Source organism: Danio rerio, chromosome 19 (assembly GCF_052040795.2).
Source record: "Danio rerio strain M-AB ecotype USA chromosome 19, GRCz13ab, whole genome shotgun sequence".
NCBI lineage: Eukaryota > Metazoa > Chordata > Actinopteri > Cypriniformes > Danionidae > Danio > Danio rerio.
In genome coordinates this window covers 24,108,871-24,125,506 of record NC_141039.2, presented here as the reverse complement: position 1 = coordinate 24,125,506, position 16,636 = coordinate 24,108,871, and the positions used below count along the sequence as shown (strand labels likewise).

The 16,636-nt window shown below is 35.4% G+C and overlaps 1 protein-coding gene and 1 long non-coding RNA gene across 11 annotated transcripts in view; one reads left to right on the top strand and one right to left on the bottom strand.

Moving 5' to 3' along the window:
- LOC147832549 (uncharacterized) overlaps window positions 1-16,636 on the top strand; it is a 98,095-nt gene that overhangs the window by 26,503 nt on the left and 54,956 nt on the right. For 3 of the 9 annotated variants that reach the window (XR_015516753.1, XR_015516750.1, XR_015516751.1), the window contains one exon: window positions 9,548-9,672. The exons of the other annotated variants lie outside the window; for them this stretch is intronic. The gene's annotated coding sequence lies outside the window, so the exon portion shown is untranslated. The remainder of the gene's footprint in view (window positions 1-9,547; window positions 9,673-16,636) is intronic. 9 annotated transcript variants of the gene reach the window in all.
- On the bottom strand, window positions 11,005-15,083 carry LOC137488509 (uncharacterized). Of its 2 annotated transcripts, none has more exons than XR_015516757.1 (6): window positions 15,013-15,083; window positions 13,676-13,781; window positions 13,481-13,551; window positions 12,144-12,328; window positions 11,769-11,972; window positions 11,005-11,365 (listed from the first exon to the last, which is right to left on the bottom strand). It is a non-coding gene; the product is annotated as an uncharacterized LOC137488509 (long non-coding RNA). The 2 variants fall into 2 exon arrangements; XR_015516758.1 differs by having other exon boundaries at window positions 13,485-13,551.

The following is a 16,636-nucleotide window of genomic DNA, read 5'->3' as shown; positions in this document are numbered from 1 at the left end:
AAGTTGGCGGGTCGTTCCGCTGTGGCGACCCCTGATTAAAAAAAGGACTAAGCCGAAAAGAAAATGAATGAAGGAATGAGCAGATTCTTCTCAAACAAAAATAAACACTATGTGCAAATGCTGATTTTGTGTTACAGACTTTGGGATTATGATGTCTGCTTGCACCTTATGGTCTACGGGAAGGTATTGTGGGAACCTAAATAGACGATATGGGCATGGCTTAGTATGCTTAACATGACTAGGGTCCTGCAACAGCGCTACCGGACGTTTCCCTAGCAGATTAAGTGTTCATAGTGAGGAGGCGCAGGAGCTTAAAGTTAAAATCACTAGCAAGTGTGACTTCAAGATCAGATTTTCCTTGGAAACACCAATCATGTTTAAAATCCATGTTGGAGAAGATTGGAGGGGGGAGAAAAAAAAAATCCCAGAGGAATAAAAGTTGACTTTGAGAGCCTTTGAGTTTCCCGGACAGCCCATCTGCCATAAAACACCATTGTAAAAGCTGGACGCGGGTCTCTAAGATTGATGACTTCAAGTCTTTCAAAAAGCTGTTTGTATAAGTGGAGTTATGCTAAAAATGCAGCAGTGATAATATCACCGCCGTTCATCCGAAACAGAGCATTACCGCAATGATAAACACTGCGTTTGACTTCATGGATTTGATCAGCTGGTGTGTTTGAAATACGGGAAAAAAGTGGGTGGGAAAACATTTGCCTTTCTCCAAAATTAAGTCGTTATTTCACACAGCCATAAATGCGTGTCCTGAGTTACTCTGGCAGTCTCGGCTTCCCGTCAAATCACAATAGACATGTCAGGAGATCATCTTAGAACACAAGCATATCCGCCCCTTTCCCACCACAACACGCCGGAGGATTTACATCTTTCCATATGAGCTTAGCGATGTCATGAAAATCATCCTTTTTATGAGCAAACATCTTTGCTAAGAACTACCATTGTTTTCTGCGGCCACTCCATGCATTTCTACGGCTTTATGTCACCTGTAAAGAAGCAACAGGTCATAAAGCACTTTGTTTTTACAGCCTCTCTGTCTTCCCCCATGAAAATGACTTAGATTTTTTTTACTCTCCTACATTGTGGACAGCTGGAGCTTTTCAGGATTTCACTGCATCTTGGTGTGTCCAAGCAATAAGTGTGGGGCCAGTGCAGTAGTCACTGCAGGATTTAAAAAGACTTCCTCATGCAGAAATATTTAATCTCCTTTCAGAAAATAAAAGAGGGAGAGGGGAAAGAAAACCCACCATGAGATTTTCCGTTCTTTATTACTTGTGCAGTATCAAAGAGCTGCAAATCATAGTTGTTGTTTCACCTTTTCTTTAAGTGAAGAAAAGTTTAAGTGTGTAAGTGTTGATATGGAATTTTTTGATGTGATGCAGTGGTTGTGCAAATGCTCTCGAAAATATGTAGTGTTGATATGTTGCAGAGTCCACACATTTTTTCCTCCTTATTTAATTTTAATTTCAATCTACTGTACAGACTTTGCTTTCAAAGTGGTTATACATATTTGAATAAAAGTACAAAATATATTTTTTTAATTTTCCCACTAACTGATTTTGAATAAATATCTTGGTATAGTAGTTACCACACACACACACACACACACACACACACACACACACACACACACATATATATATATATATATATATATATATATATATATATATATATATATATATATATATATATATATATGGCTGTATTTAGTTTTTAGTTAACACTTTTCTTTGCCTGGATTGCTTTTTAAAACTGGTGAGTTTAGGGACGTTTGTGAGTGGGTTAATCTGCACTTTTGAAACCACTATTTGTTATGTTTAGGGAAGGAGGGGGGTAAGTCAGTCGATCAGTCAGTCAGTCTTTCAGTCAGTCAGTCGATCAGTCAGTCAGTCAGTCAGTCAGTCAGTCGGATTTACGCGAGAAGGGCAGGTGCGAATGGCATGCGCCAGAGAAATTTGAGATCTCAAAATGTTCACAACGGCCTCTGGTGGATCCGCAAAAACAAAAACTGCAAAAAAATTTACCTCCTGGACATATTTGGCGCTCTCTAGAAATGTGTGTAGAGGTACATTTTCAGAATGAGCCTGGGATAAGAGAAGTGTCCTAAAAAAGCTAAAGTAAAATTATGATTTTTTTTTTTTTTTTTTGTTACGTTAGCTCCAGTTATGGCTTTGGTACCGAGTAGTCTAATGTAAATGCCAACTATATTATGGTAAATCATCCTAAAGAAGAAAAAAAGAAAAGAAAAAATAAAAAGATCTGTGAGGGGTGTACTTATTCATGCTGAGCACTGTATTATATGATATAAACCATTGTAAAATAAAGCAATTCTAATTAATATACCAATATTATTTACATTATTTTCATATTATTACATTATATTTTTATCATATAATATAATTACATACATTGCATATACAATCAAGCCTGGAGTATGAACAATTTCTTGCATGACTGTGTACATTACAAAGATTAATACTGTAAGATATGCATTGCTCAATTTTATTTAGTGCTATGCTATTAAATACATTAAATATTGAAAGCTAATGCGTTTTTTGTAAACCTAATCATTTCCATTAAAATTAATAAATGTATTTGTATTTATATTAATACTATAAATATGACTAGATAAATACATGAATACATTTTTAAAGTAAGACTTCTATAAGAAACAAAAAGAGACATTTTAAGTATATTTCTATTAGGGGTACAGTCAGTAAGCCTCAGCATCATAAATGGGTGCCATATGTCATTAACTACAGGGATTTAAAACACTGCGACAGATTACTTCACCCTCAGGACACCTGATTTACTCTAAACCTAGAGCCCAAACATTTAGCAGGTCATAAGAGGAAATCCTCTGGCAAGATCTTCACAACACTAATGACCATATCTGACATGACCACCACTGTCTGGCAGCGCCCCAACAGCCCTGGCACTAAAATTACCTCAGGGTCACACTCCTGGCATAAAGAGTGGCGGGAGACAGAAAGAGTGAGCACCTGCATGCCTGATCTCAACCTGTGCCAAGCCGAGGATTGGCAGAGCAGCTGGCAACAACCCAAACAAGAAGGTTGGAGAATACACCAGCGAACATCATAAGCGGGGCTGACTCAGGATCCCGACCCAAACCTCTGTCAGCCCCCCCGGAGTAAACATATGCTGACAAATAACCTTGAACTAGTTCCGGCCTAAAAGTTAGTGGGGAGAACACCTGCATAACAGCCAGGAGTACATAAGTAGCTACTGTATACTTCCATTTAAAGATGACAGTTATTTATAGAATATCAGATAAAAAAAAAAAAAAAAAAGCGCAATAAAGCCCAGTTTCCATACAGTAAGTCAAAGAGAACAAAATTGTCATTGATGCCAAATATTAAAAAAAATAAAAATAAAATTTGCTTCATAGGAAAAGCCAATGATTTTCTTACAGTGCATCCGGAAAGTATTCATAGCGCTTCACTTTTTCCACATTATTTTGTTTTACAGCCTTATTCTAAAATGGATTAAATTAATTTATTTTCACAAAATTCTAAACACAATATCCCATAATGACTATGTGAAAAAAGGTTTTGAAATTGTTGCATATATTTATTAAAAATAAAAAAATCCTGAAAAATCACAGTTACATAAGTTTTCATAGCCTTTACTCAATACTTTGTTGATGCACCTTTGGCAGCAATTACAGCCTCAAGTCTTTTTTGAATATGATGCCACAAGCTTGGCACGCCTGGAAGAGACAGTGTACAGCCATTTTCAGATCTTTCCAGAGATGTTCAATAGATTTAGGTCTGGGCTCTGGCAGGGCCACTCAAGGACATTCACCGAGTTGTTGTGAAGCCATTCCATTGATATTTTGGGTGTGTACTCTGGGTCATTGTCCTGCTGGAAGATGAACCGTCGCCCCAGTCTGAGGTCAAGAGCACTCTGAAGCAGGTTTTCATTCAGGATGTCTCTGTACATTGCTGCATTCATCTTTCCCTCTATCCTGACTAGTCTTCCAGTTCCTGCTGCTGAAAAATATCCTTACAGCATGATGCTGCCACCACCATGCTTCACTGTAGGGATGCGATTAGCCTGGTGATGGGCGTTGTCTGGTTTTTTCCAAATGTAATGCCTGGCATTTACTCCAAAGAGTTCAAATTAGTCATATCAGACCTGAGAATTTTGTTTCTTATGGTCTGAGAGTCCTTCAGATGCCTTTTGGCTAATTCCAGGCAGGGAGTAGCTGCCCTTCTAGCCACTCTAACATACAGGCCTGATTGGTGGATTGTTGCACAGATGGCTGTCCTTTAGTAAGGTTCTCCTCTGTCCACAGAAGAACGCTGGAGACAGAGGGACTATTAGGTTATTGATCACCTCCCTGACTTAGGCCTTTCTCCCCCAATCACTTAGCTTAGATGGCCGGCCAGCTCATTGGAACTTTCAGAGCAGCAGAAATTTTTCTGTAACCTTCCACAGCCTTGTGCCTCGAGACAACCCTGTCTCAGAGATCTACAGACAATTTCTTTGTCTTCATGCTTTATTTGTGCTTTGACATGCACTGTCAACCCTGGGACCTTATATAGACAGGTGTATGCCTTTTCAAATCATGTCCAATCAACTGAATTTACCACAGGTAAACCCCAATTAAGCTCCTGAAACATCTCAAGAATGAATATGTGAGCTCAATTTAGAGATTCACAGCAAAGGCTGTGAATACCTATGCACGTGTGATGTTTAAGTTTTTATTTTTTATTTTTTAAAGATTTTACAACAATTTCTAAAACTCTTTTTTCACATTGTCATTATGGGGTATTGTGTGTAAAATTTTGAGGAAATAAATGAATTTAATCCATTTTGGATTAAGGCTGTAACATAAAAAATGAGGAAAAATTGAAGCACTATAAATACTTTCCGGATGCACTGTGTATTATAAATTACTTGCACCACAGAAAATGATTATGAAATGGAATGAATCTTTTTTGGAGATTGTTCTTTGTGAGCTTAACCATTTATTACAGTTCTTGGTGGAACTGCAATTCTGTGTTCACACCAGACGCATACTGCACGAAAAGATAGACACCTGAACACTTGAGTTTACTCGCGTCATTCGCACATTATATCCGCTTCATTCGCGTGTCAAATTCATATCACAACACACGCTAATTCGCATCATGGACGGGGCTTCTGTCTGCCCAATGACTATAGCTTTATTGCTAAATGGCTAAAATGGATTTTATTAAGAGAATAGCTTCGTTTATGTGCTTTAAGAAGGCTGTAAAACAGCGTAGATTCGTTTGGAGCCGTGCCTGAGTCCACTAAATCCATTCTAAGGTGGACCCAGCTCTGAGTTCATAAACTCCTCTAGAAACAGTTAGTGGTTGAGGGAAGCTTTTAGCAGTGCTTCCGACTGAGCCAAGCCCAGTGTGATGAACTGTTGTCAGCAGGAAGATTTCCCCCAGGACACAACAGGTGCTACGTCATAATCACGCCCCTACAAGAGAAAGCTCCTGATTGGTTAATGTGACGCAAATGTCAGCTGAAGTTCAAATTTTTCCAACTCAATTGATACGAGCATAAATCGTGCAAAACGCTCAACTCGTGCCACGTCATTTAGGCAATCACATCATTCACGCCACCTCATTCATGCGTATCGTGCTGAAGGATATTTATTCGCATCTTTGCATTGACTTAACATGTAAAACACTTGCGCTTAACACTTCTTACTTGTCTTACTTGAATGCAGCATAATAATACCCAACCACTATGATGACCAACCCAGGTTCATTTTGAAAATGTTCCCCTATATACATTTCTGGAGAGCATCAAATACGTCCCAGGAGCTACATTTTGTGAATTTTTTTTTTGCGAATCCAAAAGGCCTCAAATTTATTTTGTGAGTGCCATTTATGCTTGCTCTTCTTGCGTAAATCCACCAAAGGTTGCTGTCGACTGAATAACCAATCAATCCCACCCACCCAACCAACCAATCCCACCCACCCCCTTTCCTAAACCCAACTGAAAGTGTTTAAAAAACACAGATTGACCAATGAGCACCCACTTCCTAAACCCAACCAGCAGTGTTTTGATAAGCAATCCAGAAAAATTAAAATTTTACCAAGTTTTAAGATTTTACCACATTGTCACCTTGTTATTTACTTGTTTGTTTAGTGTTTAGTGTTTTTTTTTTGTTCTACCTAAAATATATAGCTTAAAGGGGCTAATATTTTGTCCTTAAAATATCTTTAAAAAAATGTAAAACTGCTTTTATTCTATCCAAAATAAAACAAATAAGACTTTCTCCAAAGAAAAATATCATCAGACATACTGTGAACATTTCCTTGCTCTGTTAAACATCATTTGGGAAATATTTAAAAATGTACAAAAAAAAAACAAAAAAAAAAAAAACAAAACAAAACAAAGGGGGGCTAATAATTCTGACTTCAACTGTACTTCTGGTTACATAATTCATGACGCAGCAATTTGAATCTTTTTGGCTCAAGACTACCGGTCTCGTTCACTCGCCACAGAGGAATGAACTGCCAATTTATCCAGCACATGTATTATGCAGCGAATGCCCTTCTAGCTGCAATCCATCCCTGGGAAACACTCAAACACGACGGACAATTTTAGCTTACCAAATTCACCTGTACTGCATGTCTTTGGACTTGTAAGGAAAACCAGAGCACTCGGAGGAAACCCATGCGAACTGCTCAATACTGATATTTTCTTATTACATTATTCCACTTTGCTTTTATAGTCATGAACACACATGGTTGTAGAACAAGTAGTTAGACCGTTTTCTGCTGTTTGTTATTCTTAATAATTTCTCCTATTGGCAACTGAATTGGAAGTTCTAAAACAATTGCACTTCCGTATTGAAAAAAAAGTTCAATATAGGGCTATGTTTTCAGAATGAGCCTATGTTAATAATAACAGTCTTTGACTAAGAAATTTTGGAGTAACTTAAACAACATTTCAGATATTTTACAATGTGGTTGTTTCACTGGTTTTTCCATTAATGACTTCCCATTATGCCTATTTTTGTTAAAACTAAATCACATCAAGTGTTTTTCAGCTACCAGTAATCTGGTGAAAGGTTGACTATTTTCAATTTCATAATGTTCCTTTTACAGCACACTGTATATAATTTCATTATTTAATACATTTAAAACATAGTTTGTTAAAAAGACATGAGCATTTATTTAGCCATTCAGGTTTAGAATGAGATGAAAGGGTGTTTAAGCACAAGAAGCGTTAGGAGCAGCAGGCGAGTGCTAAAACTCTATTTGAAATACTATGGTAATATAATTTTTCAAACTTTAAATTCACTTTAAACTATAAAAAATGTTAATAAAAATAACTTTTTTTGAACTTTTCAAGGTTATAATTTGCTGGAAAAAAGATCATGATCTCATAATTTACATATATATATATATATATATATATATATATATATATATATATATATATATATATATATATATATTATATATATATATTACAGTGTATTGTAATCCATAGCCGGATTCCTTCCCTCAAAATATATCTTACCAACTGTTTATATCTGGTTTAAGCTATTGTTTCCAGTTTGCGTGCATAATCATTCAACACATATGCAATTACATTATTGAAGAGCCTAATAATGACACAAATTTGATCAAAAGCATATGAAATTAACTAAAGCTATTATTTCATAAACCATAAGGAATGATAAAAACTTAAATTTTGCTTCTCCATTTGAGTAATCTGTTCAATATTGTCAGATCAGATTCCTTTCTTCCACTGTTGGTATAACTGGAATGATGAATTCATTGCAAATCTGGCATTTTAGAATCATATACACTGGTATATTGCAGATTAGAGTGACCGTCGCGCACATCCAAATGTAACATTGCTGGTTTTAGCTACTGTTTAGTCTGTTTATTTGTTAATTCGTGTGTGTTCTTAGAATTCTGTATATTCTCTTTGTCTCAAATCAATCAATCAATCAATCAATCAATCAATCAATCAATCAATCAATCAATCAATCAATCAATCAATCAATCAATCAATCAATCAGTCAGTCAGTCAGTCAGTCAGTCAGTCAGTCAGTCAGTCAGTCATATATATCAGAATATATCAGATATCAATATCAAAGCATGGTGGCTCAGTGGTTAACACTGTCACCTCATGGCAAGAATGTTGCTGGTTTAAGTACAGGCTGTGCCAGTTGGCATTTCTGTGTGGAGTTTGTATGTTCTCCTTGTGTTCAAATGGGTTTCCTCTGGGTGCTCCAGTTTCCCCACAGTTTAAAGCAGGGGTGTGGAACATCCGGCCTCCGGGCCGTAAGCGGTATGGTGCTAGAAAGCTATTTCATTTTAAACTGTTTGCTAATGTATTTGCTTTTAATATATATATTTATTTTTTTCTTTTGTAAATAATAATAATAATAAAACATAACTGACCATTCAACTGTTTATTTACAATGAAACAGCTCCATTTGAAAATATTTAGTCCCTTATTATGGTGGGCATATGCCTTATTTTCACATCCCAATGTTGACAGGTATGATCTCAATGTAAGCGCTTTTATGGTCAAATACATGCACATTTGTGTCAGAGTGCGGTGTTTAGTGGTTATTCAAATTAACCCTCATTTGTGTAATAAACAAGCAAGTTGAGAATCAAAAGACATGCGAAAGAGAAACGCACTATTTTTAAAGTGACGGTGCGCAATATTCCTGCTGCTGACTGTTTTAAAATCACTCACTGTTCTTGACTGAAGGACTTTTGTAGCTGAAGGTTTTTTCTTACAGTGAAGATTCTTAATGCACAGTTAAACAAATAAGCTTTTCTCCTGAAGAAAAAATATTATAGGAAATACTGTGAAAAATTTCTCTGTTAAACATCATTTGGGAATATTTATATATAAAAAAACAGAATTAACAGGAGGGTGAAAAATTTTGACTTCAACTGATAATCATTTTGAATAATCGTGATTACAATTATGACCAAAATAATCGCGATTATGATTTTTTCCCTTACTTTTCCCTTACTTATATATATATATATTGTGTTGCACTAAAATTACTTTTGCTGTTTTTTTTTTTTTTTTTGCAAATTATTTAAATTAAGCTGAAACAACATAGTTCTAAATTTTTTAATGGGACAACTTAAGTGTTTTATGTTTAATCCACTTGATCCACACAAATGAGTTAATGTAATTATTTCATGCTGTTGCAATGCAAATCGATTGTGTGGAATCCAGCATTTTTCACAGTGTATTGTGAACTAAAAAATATTCAAAATCCAAATTGTGTTGTTTAATGTTTAAACATACATTTTCATCAGTGCAAAAACTTGACAAAAGGAAATAAAACAACACAAATGAATAAAAATATTTAAATTCTTTCATTCCTGTAGGTGAAATGTCCAAATTTCTCAACCTTATTAAAAAAACACATCACTATATACATTTATGCCAAATATGCCCCAGGAGCTACGTATTTTAAAAGTTTTTGTTTCCACAAATCTACCAAAGGCCGCTTTTTGTCTTAACTGCTTTTTAGCACCATTCTTCCCCCGGACGAACCCTATCATCGTGGTCAACTTCTCTCTGCGTCTCAAGCCCACCGACATACATAGCAAGCTAACAGGACAAACTGGTAACAGCAGGAAAGCCGTCCATGAAAAGGTAAGCAGTCAGCTGGTAAGCGCAAAAAGGATGCGTTAGTTTTAAAGACGAAATGCAGCTATACATACTTCTGGCTACATAATTTGCGATCTCCAGAAATGTATACAGGGCTACGTTTTCAGAATGAGTCTATGTTGAAATTTCTATATAAATGCAATGATTAATTTGAATAATGAATAATGTTTTGCATCCAAAAGTGTAAAATGTATGAATATCTTATCCTTTACATATCCTTTACCATTACAGCTCCATGAAATGCAGTATGTGACTGGCCATTTTAAACATAGATATAGTCAACTCAGGCTCATTCTAAAAAGTACTGATATATGCATTTCTGCAGAGCACCAAATACATCTCAGGAGCAAAATATTTTTTGCAGTTCTTGTTTTCACAAATCCACCAAAGGCAGCTATGCACGCTTTTTGAGATCTTAAGTTTCTCTCGCAAGTTTCTTTTGCACCTGCTCTTCTCGCACAAATCCACAAGAGGCTGCGGTAACGCTTTCTTTTACAACCCGCAAAGTACCGCGTAAGTACAGGGAAATTACTGTGTACTTTTCTGTACGTACTGTGTAAGTATAATGAACGTATGTGTAGGTATAAGGGAACAAACCATAATGCTTGGGTAAAAAGGGGTAACAACCAGATGTTCATCACGAAAATTACCGCGTAAGTACAGTGAAATAACGGTGTACTTTTCTGTACCTATAGTGTAAGTATAAATAACGTTTACGTAAGTATAAGGGAACAAACTGTAATGCTCGGGTAATAAGGGGATAACAACCAGATATTTAGCATAAAAGGTACCGCGTAAGTACAGTGAAATAACGTTGTACTTTTCTTTAAATTGCAAAAGAACAAACCATAATGTTTGCGTAAAAGGGGAGTAACAATAAGCCCAGATAGCAAAATACACTCGGGCCAGTTCCGGCTACATTGTCGCCTGCCGGAGACTAACCCCTCGGCCCAACTTTGGCTGCCGGACTCGGGCCGGATGCCTGTGGACTCACTGCCCGATTCCGGCCCGAATCAAGCGGGCCAGATGCGGCGGCCGTAAGCGAGCCGACGCTGCGCATCCGCGCCGGAATCGGCGCGAGGGTAATGTGCGCTGCGGCCCGGAGCTGGCGCGACTCCGTATTTATACACCTTATAAAACCTTTTGGTATTACATTGGTACTTGATATATGGTATTACAACCATTTGAATTTATATAACAGCAAACACAGGCTATAATGTAAACACAAAGTGTAAGCACTGCGTTTAACCTTTGAATAAAGTGCAAACTGCATACATATTCTGTAACGAAAATAATCAGACAAATGACAAAATAAATAAATGTTAAACGTTTATTGATTGCATGAAAAAAAAAAAGAGTACTAAAATTTTATAAATAATTTTGTACTGCACAAGAATATCAATATAAAAACAACAATAAAACAACACAATAAAGACACACAGAAAGATTTAAACAAAAAATCTAAAAATTACACACAAACACAGATGTTTTTTAAAACAACCCTGTTTTCCCAATAGAATTGAATTAAAAATTGGTAAAAAACAGCTAAATTTTATATAAACCTAAATATAGAAACCAATTTAAGATATAGCAAGAAACATCTTAAAAATACCAATGACAATCCGTAAAATATACAAGTCAAACTTGTAAAAAGTACTGCAGAATTCTGAAGAAACATCTTGAAACATTTTTTAATAAAACATTAAAATAATAATAAACAAACAAATATATATATATAAATATAATTGCATAAGTATAAAGTCAAACTTTTTTTTTAAATAAACTTGAACAAAATCAATTGCACAAACAGCAAGACATGAGTGAGATGATTATACATTTCATATATATACACGTCTTGTGCAATTTTATATTTATAATTTTATTTGTATTACGTTTATTAAAAATGTATCAAGATGTTTCTTCAGAATTTGGCGCACACACATACATACCATACATTTATACACACACACACACATATATATATACACATATACATATACATATATATATATATATATATATATATATATATATATATATATATATATATATATATATATATAAATGCAAATGAAAGAAACAAATTGTTCAAGTATCAGGGAACATCCTAATACACTTAAAATGTTGTTTAAAAAATAAAACAAAATAGTGATGTAGACATTTGACACATTAGCTTTCTCTTCTTTCTTCCTCCATCCCTGTCAGGGGCAAGTTGTAGCTACCTTGTAATGCATTTTTCCACTTCTTTATCAGTGGCGTGTTATGGACATTTGTCTTCACTCCATCTGTGATTAAAAGATAAACAGATAATTAGTAGTGAACAAGTACTAATGTAAAAAAAAAAAGAAAAAATTAGGAAAAAAGTAGGCTACCTACGAAGCAAAAAAAAAAAAAAAACAATAAAAAAAAACAAATAAACTTAAAACACTTTGAAATTAGCAAGAGCTTGAACTTACCAGTTTCTTCATTTGTTCGGGCTGCTCCTTTAGTTGATTTTCAAGCTTTTCCAAATCAAATTGGCCAAAGGAAGGTCAAATGTGTTTACATCTGGAATTTCATCACGTCTGTTTTGGTTTTGTGAGAATCAGGCCCAGCTGCTGCTTTATGACGTTGCATGATTTTAAAACTTCAGTCAGTCGTGCTAAAAAAGAAAAATAACAGATTAGTATAAATCAACCTGTAGCTTATTCTCATACTTCTGTAAATACAACAGTGGGTTAGACACTGCTGATATTCTCTAGTTGATCTTTACTTTCTAGCTGCATTAAACCTTAACAAATTTAGTGATGTCTTCAATTCTTACAAAGACATCACGAGATGCAATAAGTTCTGTCTTGATCTCAAACTGCACTAGAAACAAAGACTGTAAATGTTCATAGGTGTACCGAGGGCCTGATGCAAAAAAACAAACGTTGTCGCGGGCCAAATTTTACATACATCACACAGACACATATATATATACAGTTGAAGTCAGAATTGTTAGCCCCCCTAAATTATTAGCCACCGTTTATTTTTTCCCCAATTTCTGTTTAACGGAGAGTTAAACATTTTTTCCCACACATGTCTAAACATATTAGTTTTAGTAACTCATCTCTAATAACTGATTTATTTTATCTTTGCCATGATGACAGTAAATAATATTTGACTAGATATTTTTAAGACACTTCTATACAGCTTAAAGTGACATTTAAAGGCTTAACTATAGGTTAATCAAGTTAACTAGTCAAGTTAAGGTAATTAGGCAAGTTATTTTATAACAATGGTTTGTTCTGAAGACTTAAGGGGCTAATAATTTTGACCTTAAAATGGTTCATAAAAAAATTTAAACCGCTTTTTATTCTAGCCGAAATAAAACATAAGTCTTTCTCCAAAAGAAAAAATATTATCAGACATACTGTAAAAATGTTCTTGCTCTGTTAAACATCATTTGGGAAATATTTAAAAAAGAAGAAATAAATCAATGAGGGGCTAACAATTTAGACTTCAACTGTGTGTAGACAGACAGACAGACAGACAGACAGATAGATATATAGATCATAACAAGAACTGCTGCTTAATTGAATGCATGTAATAGTGACACCCGGTGGTTATTTATTGAATTACGTTCATTTTTGTATAGCGGGCCAGATTCTATTGATATTTATAAAAAGCCTCGCGGGCCGTAGTTTGGACACGCCTGGTGTACTGGAATGTACAGTATCTGTGCATCTTGATGGTGGTCTTAAGATTTCTGCCATAGTCATTGATGGTGATGGTACTTGTGGTGCTGCCTTGATTTCTGAAATCTTCATACCTGCCTTTTATCCAGCCTCTTTGTTCCAAGTAATTTTTCTTCATCATGGTATAGATGTGTCTATACTGTCCCTTGATCAGATACATTTACAAAACAAAACATCACTTTAGTATAGTGCCAGGGCAAAACTCACAGGTCGTAATAGATCAATGACATAATGTTGACAGTATGTGTTTAAAATAATTGCAAACAAACCTGTTCTGTCTTTAGATGTATGACAGGCGATCATCATCCTCATCTGTCTACCAGTCAGAAATCACAGTTGCGTGTGGATGTTTGAGTCGAGCTTCCTCATATGCATCTATAATAAAACATCACATTGTTGTTAACCTCCCGTAAAGAAAAGTTCAAATCCTGAAATACTATCAAAGTTAATTAATGCATATAATACCTATAGTGTAAATAATCAGTACACTGAAGGTTGCACAAGATTTATTCGGAGATTCATGCAGAGTGACAGCCTTATGAATCTGAGACATAGATTTGTAAGATGGTCAAGCACATGCATTATTCTGTACCCATGAAGATTAACCTACCTTTGTGAAAAATGTTTGATGATGATAGCCAATAACAATAAACCATTTCAGCTGTTTGTGAAGCAATTAGTAATGTAATGTCTGAAAAGCTTAATCTATGTTGAAAATGTATCAGCAGTTTACAGCTTATAATGGACTTTTAGCACACAACTATAACATGCCTATTCACGTTCAAAAGAGTGTGCCATTGACTTCTTTGGTCGTGATGTGCTGCAAAATGATCTCACTAACCTTTGTTAAACAAGAACAATAAGACTTAACCAACAAATATTGTTACCCATTCATTTAAATCAGAATTTATCACTGTCAATAACATAAAAAACAAACAAAAAAAACATCAAAATCTGCTTTAAGACGTTCAGTTTTAATTAGCTTGAACAAAAGATATAATTGATTCACATAGGCTAACACATATAAATTAAAGTGCATAGTAATATATTTCTCTTGGATAATTTAAAGAGAATAGTAAACAGTCGAGTTTCGATCATTTTTCGTGACTAACTGCATAAACAAGATAAACAATATTTTATTAATCCAAAACGATTAGTTTTTATTTACACATAATCACAGAATTAATACTGTTGGATAAGTAAACGCCTGTACAATGATTTTTTCAACATCCACAGTACTTTATAATGTTAAATCAGGAAAAAAACACGTTTTGCCTTGTTAGTTAATGGATTAGTCTACAGAAACTTTCTTTAACGCAAAGTTAGAATACACACAAATTCGTTTCATGTTTCTTTAAAATAATTAAAATAGTTTTCAGTTACTACACACGTTACAATCTAACATTGTGTTAGGGACAGGAACTTTCAGACGTGTTTGTAACTGTTAGCGTTAGCATACATTAGCTCCAGTCGTGTTTCTCAAAGCAAGTTACATTTCGTATCAAACTGTTTTAAATTACTAAACGCTGTTACAACCAAACACCGTGGAAATGTTTTAAGCTCTAAATTCGCTAATTATACAGTACACAAGCAGTAAAAAGCTTACCTTTCTGACCAGAATCCACGTGAATCTTTGAAAAACCAAACTTTTTCTTCTTGTGATCTTCGTGCCATGGTGGTTGACAACCAGCTTTTTGGAGCATTACCGCCACCGTCTGGATGGAGTTTGGATCAGGAGTTTAGTAACGCATGTGTTTATTATGAAACCAACTTCTGCTTTAAAAAAAAAAAAACTGTCAGCACAGGAGCGTGCTATCTCAAAAATAAGCGAATTTTACATAGTTTTTCTCTAGATGACATGTATAATCTATTTATAAATAATATTGTTTTGTTTGCGTCTAAACATAGCGACCATCCACACTAAATATTCTTTTTTTTTGCTATCGTACCATGAATATTTTCTCAAATTATCATTAAACGTGGAGCTAACAGATTACTAGATAAAATAAGAACTTAATCGGTTGCCATCAGCCGAGTCCTTGCCAGAGGCGGCCAGGACTCTACAGACAGACTCGGGCCGGATATGGTTGATCGGAATCGGGCCAGTGCTTTACAGCCGCATCACAACCGCATGTGCGCGAGCGAGCTGCGGGCCGCACTCGGCCCGGATAACACTCGCCGATGCCGAGTCGGAGCCAGAGGCGCCGGAGGGCAGCCGAGCTCGGGCCGATTACTGCCTGCTATCTGGGAGATATCCATCACGCAAAGAAGTATATTAAGTTTACGATGTACATTTCTTCAAGTATTGTATACATATAAAGAATTATGCAAGGATGGTGACAACCTATTGCTATCTGCAAATGTACTATATATGCACCTGCGTGAGTACATTAGTACTCTTATTCAGTGCTTGGGTTTTATATGGGGTGTTTAATGAATAAAAGGTTTACAACCTGTGAAATTATGAACCCTTATTGTATACTGTATGTATTTTAAATCTGCAATTCAATATAAAATATATTTCCATACACTACTTACCTTATGTTTACTCGTCGATCTCACCAAAGCCATCAATGTCTCCATAACTCACTATCAACAAATAACTTTGCATGACATAGGCCTACCGTCAGGGTTCAATGCAGATTAAAACAGGCTCGCATCTTTACTGCTGTTGCACAGGGGGGCTAACTGTTGCATTTCAGTAAATGTATAGCTGATGCTTTATAGAAAAATCTAGTAATTTGGTCTTCAATCAATAAAAACTGCTGCTGTAGTTTACTCTGTTCTTAGTGTTCAAGTATACACTAGTGTGTTAAAGTTCAGCTTCTTCCCTCTTTGTTCCCTGTAGTTAAAGGGTAAATACAGTATTTGTTCCCTCCTTGTTCCCTGTACTTACAGGGTAAATACCACATTTGAGGGTTGTAAATTAAAGTGAAGCTTTGTTCCTCTCTTGTTACCTCCTTGTTCCCTGTACTTACAGGGTAAATACCACATTTGAGGGTTGTAAATTAAAGTGAAGCTTTGTTCCTCTCTTGTTACCTCCTTGTTACCTGTACTTACAGGGTAAATACCACATTTGAGGGTTGTAAATTAAAGTGAAGCTTTGTTCCTCTCTTGTTACCTCCTTGTTACCTGTACTTACAGGGTAAATACCACATTTGAGGGTTGTAAATTAAAGTGAAGCTTTGTTCCTCTCTTGTTACCTCCTTGTTACCTGTACTTACAGGGTA